This window comes from Synchiropus splendidus, chromosome 16 (assembly GCF_027744825.2).
Source record: "Synchiropus splendidus isolate RoL2022-P1 chromosome 16, RoL_Sspl_1.0, whole genome shotgun sequence".
Taxonomy (NCBI): domain Eukaryota; kingdom Metazoa; phylum Chordata; class Actinopteri; order Syngnathiformes; family Callionymidae; genus Synchiropus; species Synchiropus splendidus.
Window position 1 is genome coordinate 6,835,403 of NC_071349.1, and position 20,192 is coordinate 6,855,594.

Here is a 20,192-nt window from a genome sequence, read left to right on the forward strand (position 1 = left end):
GAAATAAGAATTTGCCAGAATTGCACCAGTAATTCATGGACTGTGTAGCAGATGACTCACTGCAGATCACAGAGCCCAACAGACCTTAGTGACCAATGTAACTGCCCAGCCATGCTAGAGTCTCCCATTTAGTTTTCATTTAGCTTGTCATGTTTGTGTTAGTCGTGTACAATGCGTTGTTCTTACCAAGAGCGTTAGAGTGCTACCCACAGGCCTGATGTGGGTACTGGATGGTTTTCAGTGTCTGGGGTTGGACGCCTGAAACGGTCGCTATAGGACAGAGGAAAAGGTTTGACTGTACAAAACACTTATATACGAGTCACTTTCAGTGACAAACCTCCTGGTTCTTGACACAGCTTCCTGAACAAATAGGGTCTAGAATTTTTCCTGGTCCAACTCCATCGAGGTAAAACGGAGATGTCAGTGGACAGGCCCTGTTGCATGGACCTTCTACCCCAACTGGCTTCTCTCAATTCGCTGCACAACCGAGGACCAATTTTGTTGTGGTCTTCGATGCAACATTCCCCAAAGACACATTCTAAACATGAAGATATATCAACATGTGTTAGCAGGCCGATCATTTCTCCCACCATCTTCACCGAACCTAATGCTCCACCTAATTGACCGCCGGGCCGACTAAATATGTGACTAACACTCCAACAAAGTGGACTGTAATCTCTGAGATTTCAGTTGTGGATCCTCACTACAGAGGAACAGGCTTTTACTGAGTCCACCAGTGGCAGCAGAGCTCAAGGTCACTTGGCAGAGCGATTCGCCGGCAGCTCAAATCCTGCCATGATTAACAATGGCAGACGAACGGGGCAGCTGTCAATCTAGATCTATAGTGTCGACCACGAGAGCCGGTCGGCCAACCTCCTTACTGTTCTCCGGCAGGTGTGGGGAGATTTATGAGTCTATTGGAAATCTTCGTTCCGCCTTTGCTGCATTATACTGATAGTGTTTGCGGGCGCTGGAAAAGAAATTAAAGAACGGGATGGAAGTGGTGAGCGGCTGCTCAAAGTTAAAATAATATTTGCAGTTTGATGTCGGCCCTTGCCGTTTTAATGCTGTCTGTCTGGTTCATTTCCCGGTTCGCACAAGCATGATGGTCACCCAAAAAAGCCCAAAACAATACAGACAGATCAGACTGTGATGGCAACATCACAGACACAACCTTTTATAGCCTCATAGTGCAACTCTTTTGCTCCCTGAAACAAATTAAAAACACACATTTCTCAGTTCAGTTCACACTCTAGCGAACTGAAATGAGTCGCTTGAGCTGGGGAGGCTTGTCATTCACCAGCACATAACAGTTTTGTCTTAAATCGTGGCACTTCAAATCTGAATTAGCCTCCTCCAAATAATCTTGCATAAGCCTTTTCTCTATCAAATTTGCTTAGCACATCTCTCATTGTCCCAACAGCCTTTATCTCCGCTCTTATCCTCCACTCTTTCCATATCTCCTCTCTTCACTTCCGTCCAGTTCTCGCAGCTGTAACATCCTCTCCTCCACCGTGTTCTTCTCGTCCGGCTGTAAAGACAACATTTCTTTGTCTGCACCTAATCTCATCTCCCGAAAATATTCATATCACTGGCGGCTGCGCCACACCGGCTAATATCCAGGCGGAAAAGCATTATTCATGTCATTTTTTTTTAAATTGGGAGCAACAATGGCTGGCTGCGGGGAAATCAGCCATCAGCTGGGTTGTCCTTGTCACGTCGAGTTGAATACTAACTAGTCGACCTTGCTATCGCTGACTTTGACGTGCTAAAGGTAACACCTGTCGGACTGATGAACCGGGCAGTTTGTCATTGCAGAGCTTTCACTTCCACCAGACAGATGCTGCACTCACTTCTATCCATCACGTTCTCTGCTGCAGGTTGCCACCATGCTTGATGCCTTGACTTGTGTTTAAGTTCATCGAAGCTTCAGCGCAATATAAGTGATGTTGAGGCAAACATGACTGTCTGCTACTTCAAGTTAGGTTCCCAGAGTCTCCTACAGAGCTAATACATACACATCAGGCAAGAGATTTGTCACTTTAAGTTCAAGTGCTTCTATCAATTATCACCCCCTGCAGGCCAAATACAGATTTTTAGCTCCTTGATTAAGGACATGAAGGATTAATTGCGTGTTTAACTTATCACTGATGTTCCATGAATCAAAATCAGTGCAGAGTTGCACTGATTGAGACCAGGAAACAAGCCTCTGTGATGCCACTGCATCCATTAGGAAGCACCAAAACAAGCTCTTCAGCTTCAGTGTCAGAGGAGAAATGGCAGCGTGTTGCACGACAGCTGGATGTTCGAATGGTGCCACTGAGCCTTTTCTTCTAAGAGCGTCATAAGAAATAGGCGAAGCACGCTTAAAGAATGAACGTGTGGCAACCATTTGCGTGATAGGTGTTCTGTCGAGATCATTTTCCCGCTCTTCAGAAATCTCTTGGGTTCTGAAACCGACTGCAATACCCATGCGACTGGACATGAACAAACATTAAGCGATGGTACCAAACTATCAAGATAGGGAAGCAAAGTGTCGTCGGAGTAACTCCCAATGTTTTGTATTACTGACCCTTCTAAAGAGAGAATAACATCCAGTTCCATTTTTATCTTGGGTTCTTCATATTTCTATACAAGTAACATCCAACTTACGACCGGGATCGGTTCCGACCACCCGGTCGTAAGTCAGGTCGGACGTAAGTCGAATGCCATTCACAACAGCTGACGCGAGGGTTATAGGTTCTACTGTAGTGGTAGATGGCTGTGTGAGAGTGAGATGCTGGATACTGTGCTGCTGTAACCGTCGTATGCGTTGCTGGGCTGCTACGTGCTGCGGTGCCAGACATTGAATAAAAAATTAAAAAAAAAACAAGCATCTGCTGGCTGTGGTCGTAAGCACGAGTGGACATAAGTCGAGCAGCTTGTAAGTTGGATGTTACTTGTACTGTGTTTTCTAACGTGAATAATCGCGATGTCCTCCTCCAGTGTGCGCAGACGTTTGGTAGCTCCAGTTACGGCGCAAGATGGCACTGGCATTTGACCCAGTCAAAAGAATCTTTTCATATATGGAAACTAAATTTGTATAAACAGAATGAAAAGATGGTATTGCTTCTTTTCATTTATTGGTTGGACGTCGGTGACCCGGGAATTGGATTGATATTGCGAGAGAAGAATTCATGAGAACACGGATGAGCTCTTGTCTGTCCATGTCCTGGAAAAGACCTTGGAAAAGAGAGTGATGGGCATTATACAGTCTTCCTACCAAAGTTCACGCACAATCTTTCTACACAATCCAGTTTAAGATCCATGGACACACCAATTACAGGGAATGTAATGAGGATTTTTTTGATTTATCACTTCATCCTTCTGTATCATCATCTGTCAATCAGACTAGAGACTTAATCCATAACCCGAGATGTTTACGTTAAGGCAAATTTTTCACCTGCCATTAAATTTCACTATGAACTCTCCTGACGTCCAACTTTGTGACTGAAGTCTGGATGACAAAAACATCAGTCCTGTGAGACCTATGAAGCCCTGATTCCTGGATTTGTTCTTCAAAACTTGCAAATGACTCTAGTCCCTTTAGACATGACGTGGCCGAACTTCAGGAAATGTCTTCTTTCAGCAGTTGTTTGTCTTTACTTTGTGTGTTATTATTGTCTGTATCGGCTTTTTACAGTATTCATTTCTATGATTATAAAAGACTGTGTTTTTAAATCCCAACACCATGTATTTATTTTCTTGGGCCTGTCTTGGAGCCAGTTTTGGTTTTGACTTCCTTTGGAGCTCTTTTTGCCAACATTAGAGGAATAACATCTTGACATATTCTCAAACAGTCTTGGATCTGAGTAAGTACACCCTTCCATGCTGAAGGGAATGTAGATGCTGTAGGTCACTTGATGAACATGTGGGTCTTTTTGCATCCTTTTTTCAGTGTTATTTCACATGTGTACTGTTTGTATTGGATCAAAGACTTTGATCACCCACTCTAAATACCATGGAGACCTAATCCCTTAAACTAGGCATTGTGACGCCAGGGAGGTGACCTATGGGCGGGAGCAATAAGTACAAAAACTCTGTTAAAATTGCAAATTGTCCCAGGAAAATGCACTCCAACAAAGGTATTAACAAGGTTGGGCTTGAATGAGGCCAATAATGGATGGAGTGTGCAATTGGACATGACAATGAAGACTCACAGGGATTAAAAGACAAAACATGCAAAGCGTGAGGGAGCGAAAAAATGTCTCATGGAAAATTGGGGCAACAATATGGCAATAATTCACATCCCCAGCAAGAGGACCAGGAGAGATCTGTACCGCAAGCCTTGAGGGAATACATCCTGGCGTCGGACTCAGGCTTCAGACGGCGTTTAAAGCAGCGATCAGTGGTAATTGACCGCAGCTGAGGTTGTTCCCACTTATTTCATGAGAAATGTTGGAGAACAAGGACCAGAGGAGGAAGATACTGGAACCAAACAAAGGCCACAGGAAGTCGACGTGTTCCTAATCCCTTCCTCAGACGGGCCTAATTTGGGTCTTGACTTGGTCTAGTGCTCTTGACTTCATCTGAGTTCATATCATCACGTGGCCGTCCAGGTGAAGGTCCAGTGGACCAGTGTACAGTAAGTGGTGGTGTACATGTGAGACTTTACCGTAGCACTTGATCTTGGTTCAGAAAGTCTATGACTGGTTAGGGAACTGACCCAGTCCTCATTTTGACTCAAAATAACGCTCTTCCTTTCCACGGTTTCCCCCCTTAATGATATATTAATGCTAACGCTTCCAGCCACATCATGAAACAGATGCACAGTTGTTTTCCTCTCCATCTGTTTTCCCAGTGACCAAGCGCAGCACTCCAGAATCCAGATTCCACCTCCACATTTTTCCCCAGCCGCGCTGTTGCGAATGCCTGTTTGCCTTCCTCTCCTCTCTCCCTCTTCCTGCACGCTCCTCTGCTCTGCTGCAGTGGATGGTCCTCTCGGTGGGCTTGCAGCTCGTCTCAGTGGAGATCCGAGCGTCCCTCTGTCATTTCCCCGCCGGCGGTCTGTAGCCCCCCCCCTCTGTTCATGGCAGAGTCTGGATCACTGTAAGGGGGAAGTCAGAGGAAATCGGAAGAGCGCAGGAAGTGTTGCATCCAGCTTTTCTTGTACATGACTCTGTGATCTTCTGCTGTCTCCGGGTGACAGAGACGCTGGTGCTCCTAGATGTCTCCTGCGTTCAGACTCATTTCTTGGTAAGTTTGCTTCTGCTTGGAGATGTTTGTTGCTGGAAGTTGGCTGCAGGTGACTGTCATGCAGAGGTTTGAATGATGGAGTGGTGTTTGCAATGCTGCTATTAACGCAGGAATTGTAGGGTGTCAGTTGTCAGATTAAAAAGGGGCCGGCTGTGTGTCTTCATGTTTTGGTGCACAAGTGCAGCATGATAGCGTTTGAGGGAACCCCTGATGAGGTAATACATGTGGAGTATATGCTCCAGCCCGGATGGCAATAATTGTGTGCATGCGTGTGTGTCAGAGTGCGAGTAGTGTGTGGGTGGATTCTGTAATGTTGATGGGGAGCAAATCCTTTCCACCCTAAAACAATGGGAATGTTCATTAAAATGCCGCTCTATGATCGATGGGTGACCAGTCCAGGGTGTTCCCCGTGTCGTGTCCAATGACAGCTGGCTCCTGCAACCTGGTGGAAGCCAAAGAACATGTGACTGGTTGACATTTTCAGCACCACATCAGTGTGTTGCATCCAGAACTGTTGCTGGGTGTTGCACTTGTGAAGTGGCCAGTACAGTTGATAGCTGTGACTTGGAATGGACACGGTGGTGATGGTTCCAGGTCTGATGATGGTTGGGAAGGTCTCCTTCTGTGCAGGCTAGGAGTGTATTTTAGCAAGGTGCAGTGGGCTTCTCACACTTTTTGCAGAAAAGATTGGAAGAAAATCAATAACATTTTTCTGTCTATTATTTAGAAACTTTTGAATGCAATACGTGTGACCTAGTACACCTTTGCTCACCATGACCATCACTTTCTGTCGGCAGTACAGTACATAACTTTTACTCTGTAATGAAGTGCTGGTCATCCTGTCATGGTCGGCCAAGTGACTCCATGAGGAAAATAATACAGTGGTCAGGTTTCGCAGGTGGTGGAGCCAGGACTGCAGACTGGTCCGGTTCCTGACACGGACAGCACCTTTTCCCTTATGTGCAGCGAACTGATGGTTTGTGGCTCCTCATGATGAGTTTTCAATTATACTTCAAAGCACTCTGTGTTGCATATAAATAAAGTCGGACTGAATGAATGGGCGTCAGTGTTTGGTCCTGCCAGCGCTGGTGCTGAGTCAAGTGAGGCAACACAACCAGTCAGTGGATTCCCGCTGTTGTAAATCACCGTGCTCGGCGGAGCACAGAGCAGCCAGTTGGTTTGGGTCTTCGTGAGAGTTGCTGCACTGCAGACTCACTCCGACTCTCAGACTGTGTGGGATTAGAGAGCTCTTCATCTATCAGTCGCTGCTATTTGAACAGATGCTTTTAATTCGCCAGCAACACTGTGAGAAAGGTGTTTCGGCAGGTGCACGCAGATCAGGGAATGTTATCCTCACCGTGCAGCAACAACTGTGTCATGGCCAATCCCGAATTTCTGAAGTATTTATGGGCTACTGTCGTAAATTAATAATGGAGTTTTGGGCCTGATCTTTAAGAAAAAGAAGCAAAGAGAGATGCATGTTTCAGCACTGGCATCACAGTAATTCTGAATTATGCATGAAATATCGGAAACTAAAGGTACCAAATTAGACGGTCACGAGTAGCCGAGTCTCCTGAATGACACCTTAATGGGTAGAAAATGAAGATCTGGACCGGAAGAGACTGCGTGAAACCATGACTAAACTATTAATTTATAGAACTGTAGAAACAGAATGGACTTCTGTGAGAGCAATGCAAAGTAGCTGTGTAGGTGAAGAATCTATTGAAAAAGGGGACAGATATTCTAACATGTCTTAACTGAGCTCAATCCCAGATACGATTTGGATGAGATGCTCTTGCTGCAAAATGAGATTGATATGAACCTCTATACATTTTTTTTTGTTTTGGGGAGTCAGTAACTACTGTATCATGCATAACACAAATGATCAATACACTTTAAAAAAACCAACCACTGCTCCTATTATTACCACTACCACAAGCCCTAATTCTTAACTACCCGTTCTTACGTTACTTCTCCAACTACTGCAGTTACATTTCACTGCTGTTTCTTATCACAACTACTTGTATTGACACTACTGCCTGAACTACATCTGCTACCTATGTTGTATTGACTAACACTGCTAGTACTGCTTCTTCAACCAGTACTACTACTACTACTGCTGCTTGTACTCACATTTTGTTTTCTCTTATACTGTGACTATTACTAGTACAACAAATTCTCACTGTTTTAATACCCAAAATACTGCAGCAACTGTAAGTAGTGCCCATAGTGTCACTGATACTACAGTTGCTATATCCTATACTACAAACAGAACTTTTCCTTATATCTACACTATACCATCTACTCATCGTACTACTGCTGCTGCTCTTTACAACTACTGCTTGTAGTACTAGTTATACAGTCTCTCTACTACTGTGGCTCATACCACACTTTTTTTTACTCCTGACTTCTGCTGCTTCTGTACTTTAACTGATGTTTGTACAACAGTTAATGCCTCGACTACCATGAATAATACCCTTTCCATTTCATACCATATATGCTGCTGGTCCAAATATTTATTGGAGAACCCCATGTTCTATCATGAGTATTATTGTTAGTGACTCAGTATGTTTTTTTTATGATGCAGTATCGGAGTCAAATGGTATGTTGACCATACGATTCAGCTTGAAGTGAGCACTTATGTTATTTCTTTCACTGCTGCCACACACCATGCGCACACACACCCAGTCATGAGAGATGAAACCAGACATGATGACCATGCCACATTAACACAAATAACTCGAGGGACGATGTTGATGCAAACGCCGCAGATAAATTAGTCTTTCAATTCACAATCCAGAGCCATTAACCGCGGCTGTTAATGAATAGTTGAATTGATGTTCGCTGGAAGGTCAAAGCGGACGTTACTTTCAGGAAGGAGACCTGGATTTGGGTTTTTCTTGAAATACCAGGTGACTTACGAAAAAAAAAAAATCTCTTCAGTTGTTCAACACAAAGACCTTCTTTGACTTCATGTCATGACATTATCCATGCATGAAATATGTGTCTCCTTTTTCAGTTATGGCTCATCATAAGACATCTGCTGCCAGCCAATTGGAACGGCTCATGACTAGAGTTTGGTGAACTCTTATATGGATAAGAACTTACTGCATTGTTATACAACATATGTGCAAGGAAAAAGTGCCAAATAATGCTGTTTACAGACCACCATCTGAGCCGTCCATAAAGCTTCATAATCCACTTTCATTTTGTGCCGTGCATTATTTTAGCGTGTCATTCTTCTGCGGCTGTCCACTTTCTCCACACATTTCCATATTCACCAATAGGCTCATGCATTATTGTCCATGTTTCATACTGCTACCTGATTTATGTGACAGACAACAGCCTGCCCACGTAAGCCCCACACACACCGTCCAGCATTCGCCACTTCCTCCATGTGACAGAGATAATCTGTGAATGTGATCTAAGTCATCATCGTCAAAAACGCCCTCAGTGTTCTGGAGTGCGCTCACATTTTAAAGGCCTTTGTTTCCAGCCTGAAATGGCCCAAATGAATTTTTAAACGAAACACTCCCTTTGCTCTGTGAAGATGCCAACTCATATTAGCTGGAGGTTCTTAACGGACACAGGATGATTATCGCTGCCTTCTCAGGGGAATATTTTAAGGTCGTGACCAGGACAGAAAAACAAGCTTGCAAAATTGAAAGGAAAAAAAAACATGTTGAAATCTATCCATCTATTCATCCATCTATCTATCATCTATCCATCCAGCCATCTATCTATCTATCTGTCTGTCGGTCTGTCTGTCTGTCCATCTATACATCGATCCATCCAGCCATCTATCTATCTATCTATCTATCATCTATCTATACATCTATCACCTCTCTTACATCTATCTATCTATCTATCTATCTATCTATCTATCTATCTATCTATCTATCCATTCATCTGTCTAGCCATCTATCTATCTATCATCTATCTATACATCTATCACCTTTCTTACATCTATCTATCGATCTATCTATCATCTATCTATACATCTATCACCTGTCTTACATCTATCTATCTATCTATCTATCTATCTATCTATCTATCTATCTATCTATCTATCATCTATCATTCATCTGTCTAGCCATCTATCTATCATCTATCTATCATTCATCTGTCTAGCCATCTATCTATCTATCTGTCTATCTATCTATCCATCCACCCATCCATCTATCTATCCATCTATCTATCCACCTATCCATCTTTTGAGAAATTGTAGTTTTTCGCCTTTGCAGTGCCCCCTTGTGGAGAGGCTACCTGCTCTGCATTTTGATGACTAGTGAGGCAAACAAGATCATATTTTCATAACTTTTATTTGATGGTATTTTTTGCCATTCAGATCTCCACCATTCAAACTGGGGACGGTCTTGTGAGACAGCTGCTCGGTGCCCGTCACCAGCCTGACAGGTAATCAGGATAAAACAAGAATGAGACAGATGCAGCTGTTGAACTACAGAAAACGATGCTGTCACATTTACTTTCAAGTAAGATGAATGAGTGGCGTCCGAATTGGATTGCCTAAAAGGCTTGCTTACATAATGCGTTTCCCCGAGGCTGATGAGCGGGACGCGCACGCCTGCCGTGCACAAGAGTCGGACTGACCTTGCAGCCGCGTCTTAAACATGCTGGGGGAATGATCTCTGACAAGTGTGCGCACAGACAAACACTTCAGATCGTGAAATTGAAATCTAGGACAATGGTTTCACAGATGCCAGTGATGAGAAGCCGATCCCAGCTCTGCTTCTTGCTGCTGTTATCTTTCCTTTTGGCTTGTTGAATCCAGAACTGTTCTCTTCATAAACGCAATAGAAGAAATATAAATCGTTGTTACTCCTGTAAGGAGACGGCTGAGAGCTTGGAAATTGTTTTTTTTTTTGTATATATTGTTGCTCCAGGCCTATTGCTGAGTCAAGACCTATATGGGCAACACTGTGGGCATTGGCTAGGAACTACAAACATGGAGGCCTGATCAGAATCCCACAACTCCACCATCTCATGCTATGACATTTGAATGTTAACATTTCCGTGAGCCAGTGGTGATCTATGAGGCATCGCTGGTGCGTCGTGAGCTCAAGTCATTTATAGAGTGATGAAATGCTCTCTCAAGTCTCCATGACTGATTTTCTTTTGGGGATTCGAAGCAGAAGTGAGGCCTTTTCCTTTTTGTTCTGCAGACTTCCCTCACCCTCTACATCGCCTCCATCGATTCGCATCGAACCAGATGTCCTTTCTCCTGTGTGTCCTGGGGTCACCTCCCATTCAGATTAACCTGGAACACCTCACTCCAGTGCCTCCTCAACTGATTTCACTTGATCTGGAGGAGCTCCAGTTCTATGCTCAGCCTCTCCTGGATGCTGAAGCTCCCCACCATCACACCCTGAAGAGAAAAAAAAAAAAAAAAAAGTGGACAGTTGGAACTTGTAGCCCAGACATGGGCAAAGTAGGGTGCACGAGCTACATCCAGTCTCCTGCCTGTGTTTATGTGGCCCTTGTGTGGTCACTTACAAAACAAATTGCACTTTTTTTCCCTCATTCTTTACGATTGTAATTCTTGAATCCAAAAATATTTTTGGCGTAGAATGTCCTGGCGTGATGACTATGCTCTCCTGATTTTTATTTAGGAGAAGTAAAGTTCAATCTAACCCACATCTTCATCTGTCTATTCAGTCTGTTCAGACACAGTAAATAATGTATTTAGTTGCCCACACCTGATTTAGCCCTTTAGCTCAGCTCTTTTTAAATAAACGACAGTCCAAAAAAAAAAAAAAATAACGGTCACTGCTCCATGTGGCTTATGCGCACGTTTCCGAAAAAGGACTGAAAGCCTGATCACGGTTGATTCACCAGTGTCAGATATGTCATTGGTGTGAGCGTTGAATAGATGTGAGAAATGACAAATGTCAACTCTGTCTACAATCTGTCATTCTGACTCTGTCAACTGGGATATTTGTGAAACAGAGACGCCCAGTGATCCTGGTCTCTTCAGAGCGGCCTTCGCTCCTGATGGGCGCTCTTGACTTGGATCCAAAAGCAGTGCAAAAGAAAAGGGCCTCTCTTCTCTCACCCTGATCCTGGGTCCTCCCTCGCTCTTCACTTCTTCTTCCCTCCCGTCAGAGTCTGAGTTGTGACAGAGTCAACTGTCATGGGTGAATCATGTTAGCTCAGTGACTCATATCAGTTGCTCTGAAACATGAATGGACTTTTTAAACTCTCTCTCCCTCTGAAAAGTCAGATGAAGTGACAGAGCTCTGTAAGGTTATCTTAGTTTTGCTCGCTGGGTCCCCCTAAAGCTCGGGGGACTTAATCTTATCATGCAAACAGGAAGAACCAAGTTAGCAACAACGTGAGCATAAACGTTTCTCAGAGATGCGTCACATTCTGCCAAAGGCTTGTGACTGCACTCATCTGGAGCGTCACTTCCTCTGCTGCACATCACATTTCTCTGCTCTGGTTTCAAGCACGGTGTTGGGTTGACACCGCATCGCGGGGCCTTGCTCCTTCAGTTGCCATGGAGACAGCATTAGACACTAGCGCTGCACAGATTTTTGTAATTCTGCATAAGCGTGAGCTCTAAAGCGGGCTGCTGTTTTGGGGGGAGTCGGCTTTGCCAGCTGTGCTTTAAGACCGGGGGTGAACCTGTGTGACTGAATGGAAGTGTTTGTGATGACCTAGTGGCATTTAATGGTACGCACACCGGAGTCGAGGAGACAGGAGTGAGTGGGTGGGTGGGTGGTGGGGGGCATGCCGCAACCATGTGGCTTGTTTTGCTTTCAGTTTGATCCCTGCTACCTTTTCTCAGGGGACTCTCACAGCTCACCAAAGCTGCTGACTCCAGTTCTCACCGCCAGATGATCCAGAGTCACTTCATTATTACTCCATTGTGCCCTCTAAAGTGTTTTTGCACTCTCATAGCAGTCATCAAAATGGAGTCATTTTTCGCTATTAGTCTTTCTGTTGTCTTGTGCTTATTGGTGGCAGCAGAGTACCAAGGTGCTGACAAGTCAGTGGAATATAGTGTCTCCACTGGACCTGCCTCCTCCCAGTTGCCTGAAACACGGAGATCCTCACCTTATTTCTGACATCAAACGCCACTTGCGCTGCTCTCACGCGATTGGTTGATGGTTATGACATTGCACAAGCAGTTCAATCTAAGCGTCAACATGACGGATCGGAGACGCAGAAGTTCAGCCTCCTTCAGAGACCCTGTCAGCTCAGTGAATTCCTTCAGCTGTTTTCCACTTCAAAATTTTGCATACGTCAACAAATATCTGAGTTCTGGGTTGCCATTATTCAGCTTTTCAACTGCAGCGTTTTATGCAACTAAAAAGTGACAACTGGAACTAGTAGCTAGAAATGTACTGAAGCTGCAACCTGGTCACTCCAAGCATGTCGAGTCCCCTGCCCCCATGTTGTAGTGTGAGCGTTTGTTAGACGGAACCATGGCTGTTCCTTGGCTTTTCTCACAAAAATCGCGTTGTGATACCGAGACACGGCCAGGACCGTGTATATATAAGAGTCTCCAACTGATCTACCTGTGAGTCACTGTGGGTGCAGGTGCCTCTATCTTAACAAGTCAGGTGTCAGCTGAAAGAAGCAGCACCAGACTGACAAACTCCTCAGAAACCATATTGGTATTTGACTGTCCTACCGATGAGTTAGGAACAAAAACATGCACCCACTGTGGCCCTTTTGTGGATCAGTTTGAGACCCTGACAACTATGAAAGAAAAAGACAACAAAACTGAACACAAAGCCCGAGTCTTTTTTACCACTTATGCTTACCAAGTATGGCAGTTATGGCACTCAAAAAGTCTTGAGTACTACAACACCACTTAAAAGAGTCGACGAAAATATAAGGCCCATTGCACACCAAGATGGCATCCGCACAAGTCGGTCAGACAGGTCTTTTCTTTTCACAAAACCTGTGCTTTCAACAGCCCGTAATAGATTTGAAACCACTGAGACATTTTATTTCAAGTCTTTTTTTGCTGATGTCATATAGCCCCACCCACCGTCCTTTCATAACAACAATGGCGGACCACGGAATAGTGCTGCCTCGGCAACAACTGGAAATGTTACAGCACAGCACCGAATATAGATCACATTTTGCTCACCATGTTTGTCCTGTTCTTGCCTGGTGCCACGCGTGTGACATCATTTTCAATGATTTCGAGTCGATGCAGGTTTTTCCTGACTAAACTGGAAAAGATTTTAATGTTACAAAAGGCTTTAATGTCGCATAGGAGGTCATGACATTTTTCAGGGCGGATGTTCTCTGCTTCAACCGGAGAAGAGAAGAGACTGTATTCCAGGGTTTGCAGGACTCAAATTAAAATGTCTCCATTTCATTCCCACACAACAGTGAGCACAGTTCACGTTGGTTAGCTGCAACAAAGCCGCTGTGAAATTGATAAACAATAAGCTAAACAGGCCATGAAATAAGTCCAGGAAAGTGCTGGAATAATTTCACATCTGAGCTTATTGATCCCTGGAGTCGTTGGAACAGAAACGACCATTGTTTTCAGGATCATGAAGTGTATTGTGGCGCAGAGGTCTGTGACAGATACACATGACCTCCCCCTCTGGGCGAGTAACCACGAGGACCAGGGTCAAAGGTCAGTCTGCACAGTCGTCGCAGTGATTGAGTCATCACTGTTGAGAATGAGTGTTGGAGAAGATGAGCTATTGTACAGCGCTGTTTTGTTGAATATTTTAACATGCACTTTGGGGCCGTTTCCCATGGTGCAGATGGATTTTTCTCGTTTCACTTCATTCTACAAGAGGAATCTGTTTGTGTCATAATGAGCTTTTTATTGCTTCGAAAGACCCGTTCTTCACCATAAACGGCGGCCAAAAGGCAAACTGGAACGTTTAAGAAATATTTTTCACTTTGGTTTTCTATTGTTTGTCGGGGAAAAACCAGCCAACGTTTCTGCACGGCATCTCCAAAGTATGAGTCTTGTTTCCTTGTTTCCCAGCGCTGACCACATCTGAACTAAGGGGCGGTGATGTTGGAAACCGTTTTTCTTTTTTTTTTGAGTGACATTTAAAAGGAATTTAGTTAGTTCCAATAATTCCTACGACCAAGACTGTCGTGTAAACAGCTTTTTTGTCGACACCCTACCTGCGTTTGTGATCACCGGCCGACAACTTTGGCTGTGCACAGAGCGGCCAAATGTCCCGCCATGTGTCAGGGGAGCTCGGAATATGAATCACTTTGCTGCCATTTACTTATTTTGCTCGCCACATTACGCAGGCAGTCATCACTGGGAATGAAATTACACCCACTCCCACCACGCCGCCTATTAATAGCTGCAGATAAATCATCAATGTGACACCTCCGTGACACTGCCAAATTTTAATCAAATGAGTTTGCCATCGCGGTCGTAAACAGAATCTGTCGAGTAAAAACATGTATAGAGCCGATGAACTGTATATACTGAGGCGCCGCAAGTGATAATTCATTTAACAGACGCACCTCAGCTGGTCCTCCAGATGAAGCTGGCGTCATAGGCAGCATGCGAGGGCAAACTTCTCAAGAGCCACGAGGTTCCTCGTCACACTCTCCCTTTGAGATCTGAGTAGGGACGGGCGATATGGGCTAAGAAAGTTATCGCGATACATTTTCATTCTATTTCATGAGTTGGACACTACAGTCTCTCTTCAAACTGTTTTATGATGAAACTTGTGGAGTTTGTGTCCAACATCATTATTTGTCTATATTTAAATATAATAGTTAACCAAGTGTAGAGATGAGAAATTCAATGTTTCAGGTCTCTGGTAGAAGCCGCTGGTGTCTGACAGTCTGCTCTGCCAGTTTTATTTAGGGGTTAAATTGAGCTGTCTGTCTACTATATCTCACGTATCTTAACAGTTGACTTTAACTATGGACTAGTCTGGACACATTTCCTAGATGCTATTGAAACAATGTTAGAAATAATGTGTATAAATTATAATTTAGTCATATTCTATTCTCCAAATCATTATACAAACTGTCAGTCCTTTGTCTTGAAAAAACTTTTCACAATTCTCTCTCCTAAAATGGTTGTTTCTCATTGCCTTATTGAAGATTTCATGAATACTTTGTCCGCTTTAGAATTTGTTGATGGTCCCTAACTGACGCCGGGGTGTAACATTCACGCTGTCTGTGTGTCCGCGATCAGTGAACCCTAATGGGGACGCGCCACCACTGCCAATACCGGAGCGGAGCTCCATTCAATATCCAACTATTTTCACCATGGTGTTTCGCCGAGGCGCCAGCACAGCGGGAGACCTGTATGTGTTGATGTGAACCAAGGCAGACGACCGCGTCAGAGAACCTATGAGGACCACTCCATCTAATAAAGCGAACACAGATCCAGAGACTCAAGAGTCGACCAACGTCATTAAAAATAAGTTAAAAACTCTGATCGTGAACCAAAGTCCAGCACATTCTCCACAACTGTCACACGCCGGTGTCGCGGAGCTGTATAGTGCGGCACGGTATCGTCATGTTCACAAGTGCAGGTCCAATGCAGCGCAGTGCGTTTATCGAATTTTTCGTGAGATTCAGAATTGTCATCGTGGAGATTGTGTTTGGCGGTATATCGTTTACGATGAGTTATCGCCCATCCCTAGATCTGAGAGAAGCTCGGTAGTTACTCCTCCATATTGGAAGTTGACTTAGCTTGGTCATCGATTCCGGATTTCTTCTTTTGGGCTGAACGATATATCATTATCGTATCAAGATATTAATATTGCAAAAAAGTTTCATGTCATACAGTAGTTGTACGATGAAATTTATGAACAGCATCAACCTGCTTCAGAAATGTCGATGTTTTAAGCTTTTCAGGCGCCATCGGACAGAGCCAGTGTAGCGAACAGTCTTGTGAAATTCGGGCCAAGATTTCTCGCCTTTTCTTCCAACTGATCTTTGGCTGGTCAAGGCACCGGCCGCACCACCTGCCCTAATGTGCCGGGTCATTAGGGCAGGTGGTGGCGCTGTGAGACCACTGTGCCAGCACATGTTTGGCTTTAGTTCCAACTGGCAGCGCTATAAATCCACACCATGAGACGAGTCTACTCACATTTACCTGATAACAAAGTCAAGTCTGATCCAGATTTCGGGACGGCAACAGTCACGACTCAGCCCCCTCCCCCTCGATGACCTCAATTGGTGCTTTCCATTCCTTGGCCTTTTAGGAGATCATAGCGGAGTCAGACAGCTGAAAGGTCAGTTAGCAAACTGGACTGAGGTTGCCAAACTCCTAAGCTGGTTAGCTGTTGCCCTGTCTTCATCGTTGGATGGGCAGCATGTTAATCTTTGTGGTATTATATGAGTATAAATTGATAAAAATCCACATTTTTTTAAATAAGAAAAACTTTCATAACAAGTCATTCTATATTATATATGTTTATTAAAATGCCTTTTTTTCAGGAAAGGAAAAAAGTTTCAATTATATCAGATGACAACCACAGTATGTATGATAGAGATTATTATTTTTTATGTATTATTTAAATTAAATGATGAAAATGGTTCATTATTATGATTTTTGTAATATTTAAATTTGATATTCTCCGTATCCGAAGAAATCAAACTGTTGGGAAATGCTTGTGATGCACTTAAAGAAAGTACATCTTTCAATAAGAGTGAAAGAAGTCAAGAAAAGGAAATATATTTTTGACACACATTTGAATTGATCCTTGGGTAAGACCTAATGTAGTCCTGATGTCTGGTTGTCTTTTCCCTTTGTACGAATTCATATGAATGAAGCAATTATAATTTCACAGCAGGTCATTTTCGACTTTCCTTCACATCAAAAATGATGAAATTTTGAAGCCCAGAGCAAAGTAAACAACACATTGAAAGTAATTTCCCCGTGTGTTTGGCTTTTTCAAAGCAACAAAGACCTACTTTTATGATTATGCCCACATATTTTTAGACACAGTGCTGGTAGATTATGTTCAAGTGCAAAATAACATAACACATAGATATAATATTTGGTTGAAATTGATGTGTCTGCAGCAATACGTGGCATTGAAAAAAAAATAAAAATTGACTGGAAAAAAAAAGAATATAAGGAATTGAAAAACTGAATATCTGCTGAAACGTTTTTGTATTCAGGTAGAAAACTAGAATAGTATTAAAATTAAAAATAAAATTTTCTCTATTTATTTTTTCAGCCAATATTTTTTCAATGCCAACGTGAGATGTCCCTGTTCGAGCCCCACATATAAGTGGTATTTTAAATTTCATTTTGTTGCTGTTAACCAGTTGTTATGACTTTTTGAGCTTCAGCTCTGACTACTTTGTCCTGCACCAGATTGGAAAATAGGCCTGAACCATCACTTATTATTGACCAAGCGTCGAACACTTGAACTTCTTCCTCAACAATTACGGGAGTTTTACAGCGTTGACATAAAAGTTGCCAGACGAGAACAGCTTTGTGGAGGTTTCGATTCGGCTGCCAGAAGATGAGAGCCAACCATCTCGCTGAAAGACAGCGTTGTCAGCTTCTTGAACAGTGATTTCGGGGAACAGATGCACTATGCAGATGGGTTTTTGCTTTTCTTTTCGCTTTGGCAGCCGAACGAAAAGCAGCTCTCGATGAGTCCGCTGGGTTTTGCTGCTTTTATGAGTGGCGAGTGGAGCTTAGTTATTTAACTCCCGTTAAAATCTCCGAACTAATTAGATCGCCATGACAGTTTAAAAATCTTCTTTGCTGGAATTAAGAACACGGAGATCTAACGCACGGATGTTAACTTTACACCACAACGGTGTCAGTCTTCTGTCCATTTTACACCTTTTAGCCACATTAGTCTGATGCGGGCTGCGGCCAAAATGAGGAGGCCCAGGTGTTTTTTTTATAAACTCATGCACTACTTCCATGTGGGGTAACTTAGATTTAGAATATGGAACACATACTAACTATAAATAAAATAATTACTGCTTATTTACGGTTAGTCAGTAGTCATGAGGCTGGATTCAGTGAACTTTTGGAGGCAATTGTTGGGTAAAATGTAGTCATGCTTAGCAAGACGCTAGTACACGTACATATAAGTACAGTGGTACCTCGGTATTCGAACGCCTCGGAATTCGAACAAATCAAAGTTCGAACAAAAATTTCAAGATTTTTTTGCTTTGGATTTCAAATGAAAATCCAGAACTCGAACGCCTCCAAAAAAAGGAAAAAACATAACATGCGCGGACCGATCAGCTGACCCACGACGCGCTTTGTTATTGTGTATAACGCAGCCTCTGTATACAGACGTGTCCCGTTAGCTACATTTACTGACTGTTTTTTCTTCATATTGACGTGTAAAACCTTTCCTGTCTCCACACTGGACCGTGGTAGAGTGTCACAGGGGAGGTGCTCGCTCTCCACACCTCCGAGGCTGGAGCACACTCCAGGGTTTGATGTCCTGTTGTGGGCTGGAGCTGGGACAGGGATGAGGCGAGTCTGGGACAGAGCGTGACTTGGTTTATGACTTTGTCACAGCCAAACTGCACAGAAGCGCACATTCAGAGCTGGACACGCACCGGGCACCTCTTCACTTCTGGAGAGACGTCACTCACTCGGCAACCCCTCCCACATGCAGCGGCCACACACATAGACGAACAGCGCACCTGCAGCAGACACTCTACATTCACTCCTACAAAAGACTATTTTAAGGCTTGGAACACATAATTTCTTTTTCCATTCATTGTAATGGGAAAAATCGATTCAGATTTCAAACAAATCGTTTCTCAAACGACCGTCTGGAACGGATTGTGGTCGAGAACCGAGGTACCACTGTAGTTTGTTTATGGTTATCTATGTTTCCCAATCTAAAGTGTGACAGTTTTCTCTCTGGGTTTAGTCTTTTTGAAATGGAAGCCAGATTTTTGGAGATTAGGCTCTTGTTTAAAGCAGGAGCACACGATCCTAAAAGGCTTGTAATATTTATGGCAACATCACAGACTGGCTTGTTGTTCTTGTGTCAGCAGTCTGATCGCACAGCGAGGCGAGTGCTTCTCACTTCTTGTATCACATTACCGATTCACACTCTGAAACAGAAATAACCCACCTAAACACGCCGAGGAGAACGTTCTGCCGTTCCTCTGAAGCTGCGCTGTCTTCTCATTAGGCCTTTTGGTTTAACTGTCAGGTTCTGCTGTGGTGACCTCCAACATAAGGGAGGTGCAGCAGGGCCGTCACAACAAGGCAGGCAAACTAGGCAATTCCCTAGGGCCCAGAGTACTGGTTATGAAATAAATGCAAGCTATTCTGTCACGGAATCCCCCTCAAACAACAGGCAGAGAATGCCTGGACTATAATTCCATTCCAAATCAACGGGCTCCACTCTACCAGAGCGCTGTGGAAAGTCTGGCAACCCAGTCCACCACTTCAGCAGTGACAGCGCCGCCTCGAGCGGTTCAAAAAATCGTGTTCAGATTGCCCTTCATTTGAGCATGATGCTTCAACGTAAAGTGTTATTCTCAGTCTGCACGCAGTCTTGAACTTTGAAAGTTCAAGGTTAAAGTTATGTTGCAGTTTGCAACAAGTGTTGAACCAAACTATCTAGTGTCTTGTGTTTACAGTATTAGCCTGTGGCTCTGACATCTTCCACAAGGACAAGAATATTTTTTTACTTTAGTTGTTTTTCATCCATGTTTAGTCTGGAGTCCTAATATAAAACTAATCTAAATAATAATGTTTAGATTAGTTTTATCCAAACATTTTTATTTTGATTAGTAGAAATGGAGATGTGTTCCAGATTCACTTTTTATTGTATTAATAATATGACGTTACAAAAACCTAGCATTGTTGTCTTTGGTTTTGATGGCGGTGGCGTATCGGTTCTCTGCTATTCTAGCTATTCTATTTTGCCCGAGCCCCCAAATTCCCTGAAAGAGCCCTGGGTGCGTGCTCTCAGTAAGATCAGGCAGTGAGGTTTATATACCGAATGTAAGTCGACTGGCGGAACTTT

General features: G+C 43.5%; 1 protein-coding gene across 7 annotated transcripts in view; it reads left to right on the forward strand.

Moving 5' to 3' along the window:
• The window catches only part of dlgap2a (discs, large (Drosophila) homolog-associated protein 2a), a 160,601-nt gene that overhangs the window by 37,490 nt on the left and 102,919 nt on the right, over positions 1-20,192 (forward strand). The window contains exon 1 of one of the 7 annotated variants that reach the window (XM_053844317.1): positions 4,979-5,235. The exons of the other annotated variants lie outside the window; for them this stretch is intronic. The gene's annotated coding sequence lies outside the window, so the exon portion shown is untranslated. Of the gene's footprint in view, positions 1-4,978; positions 5,236-20,192 lie in introns of those variants that run through there. 7 annotated transcript variants of the gene reach the window in all.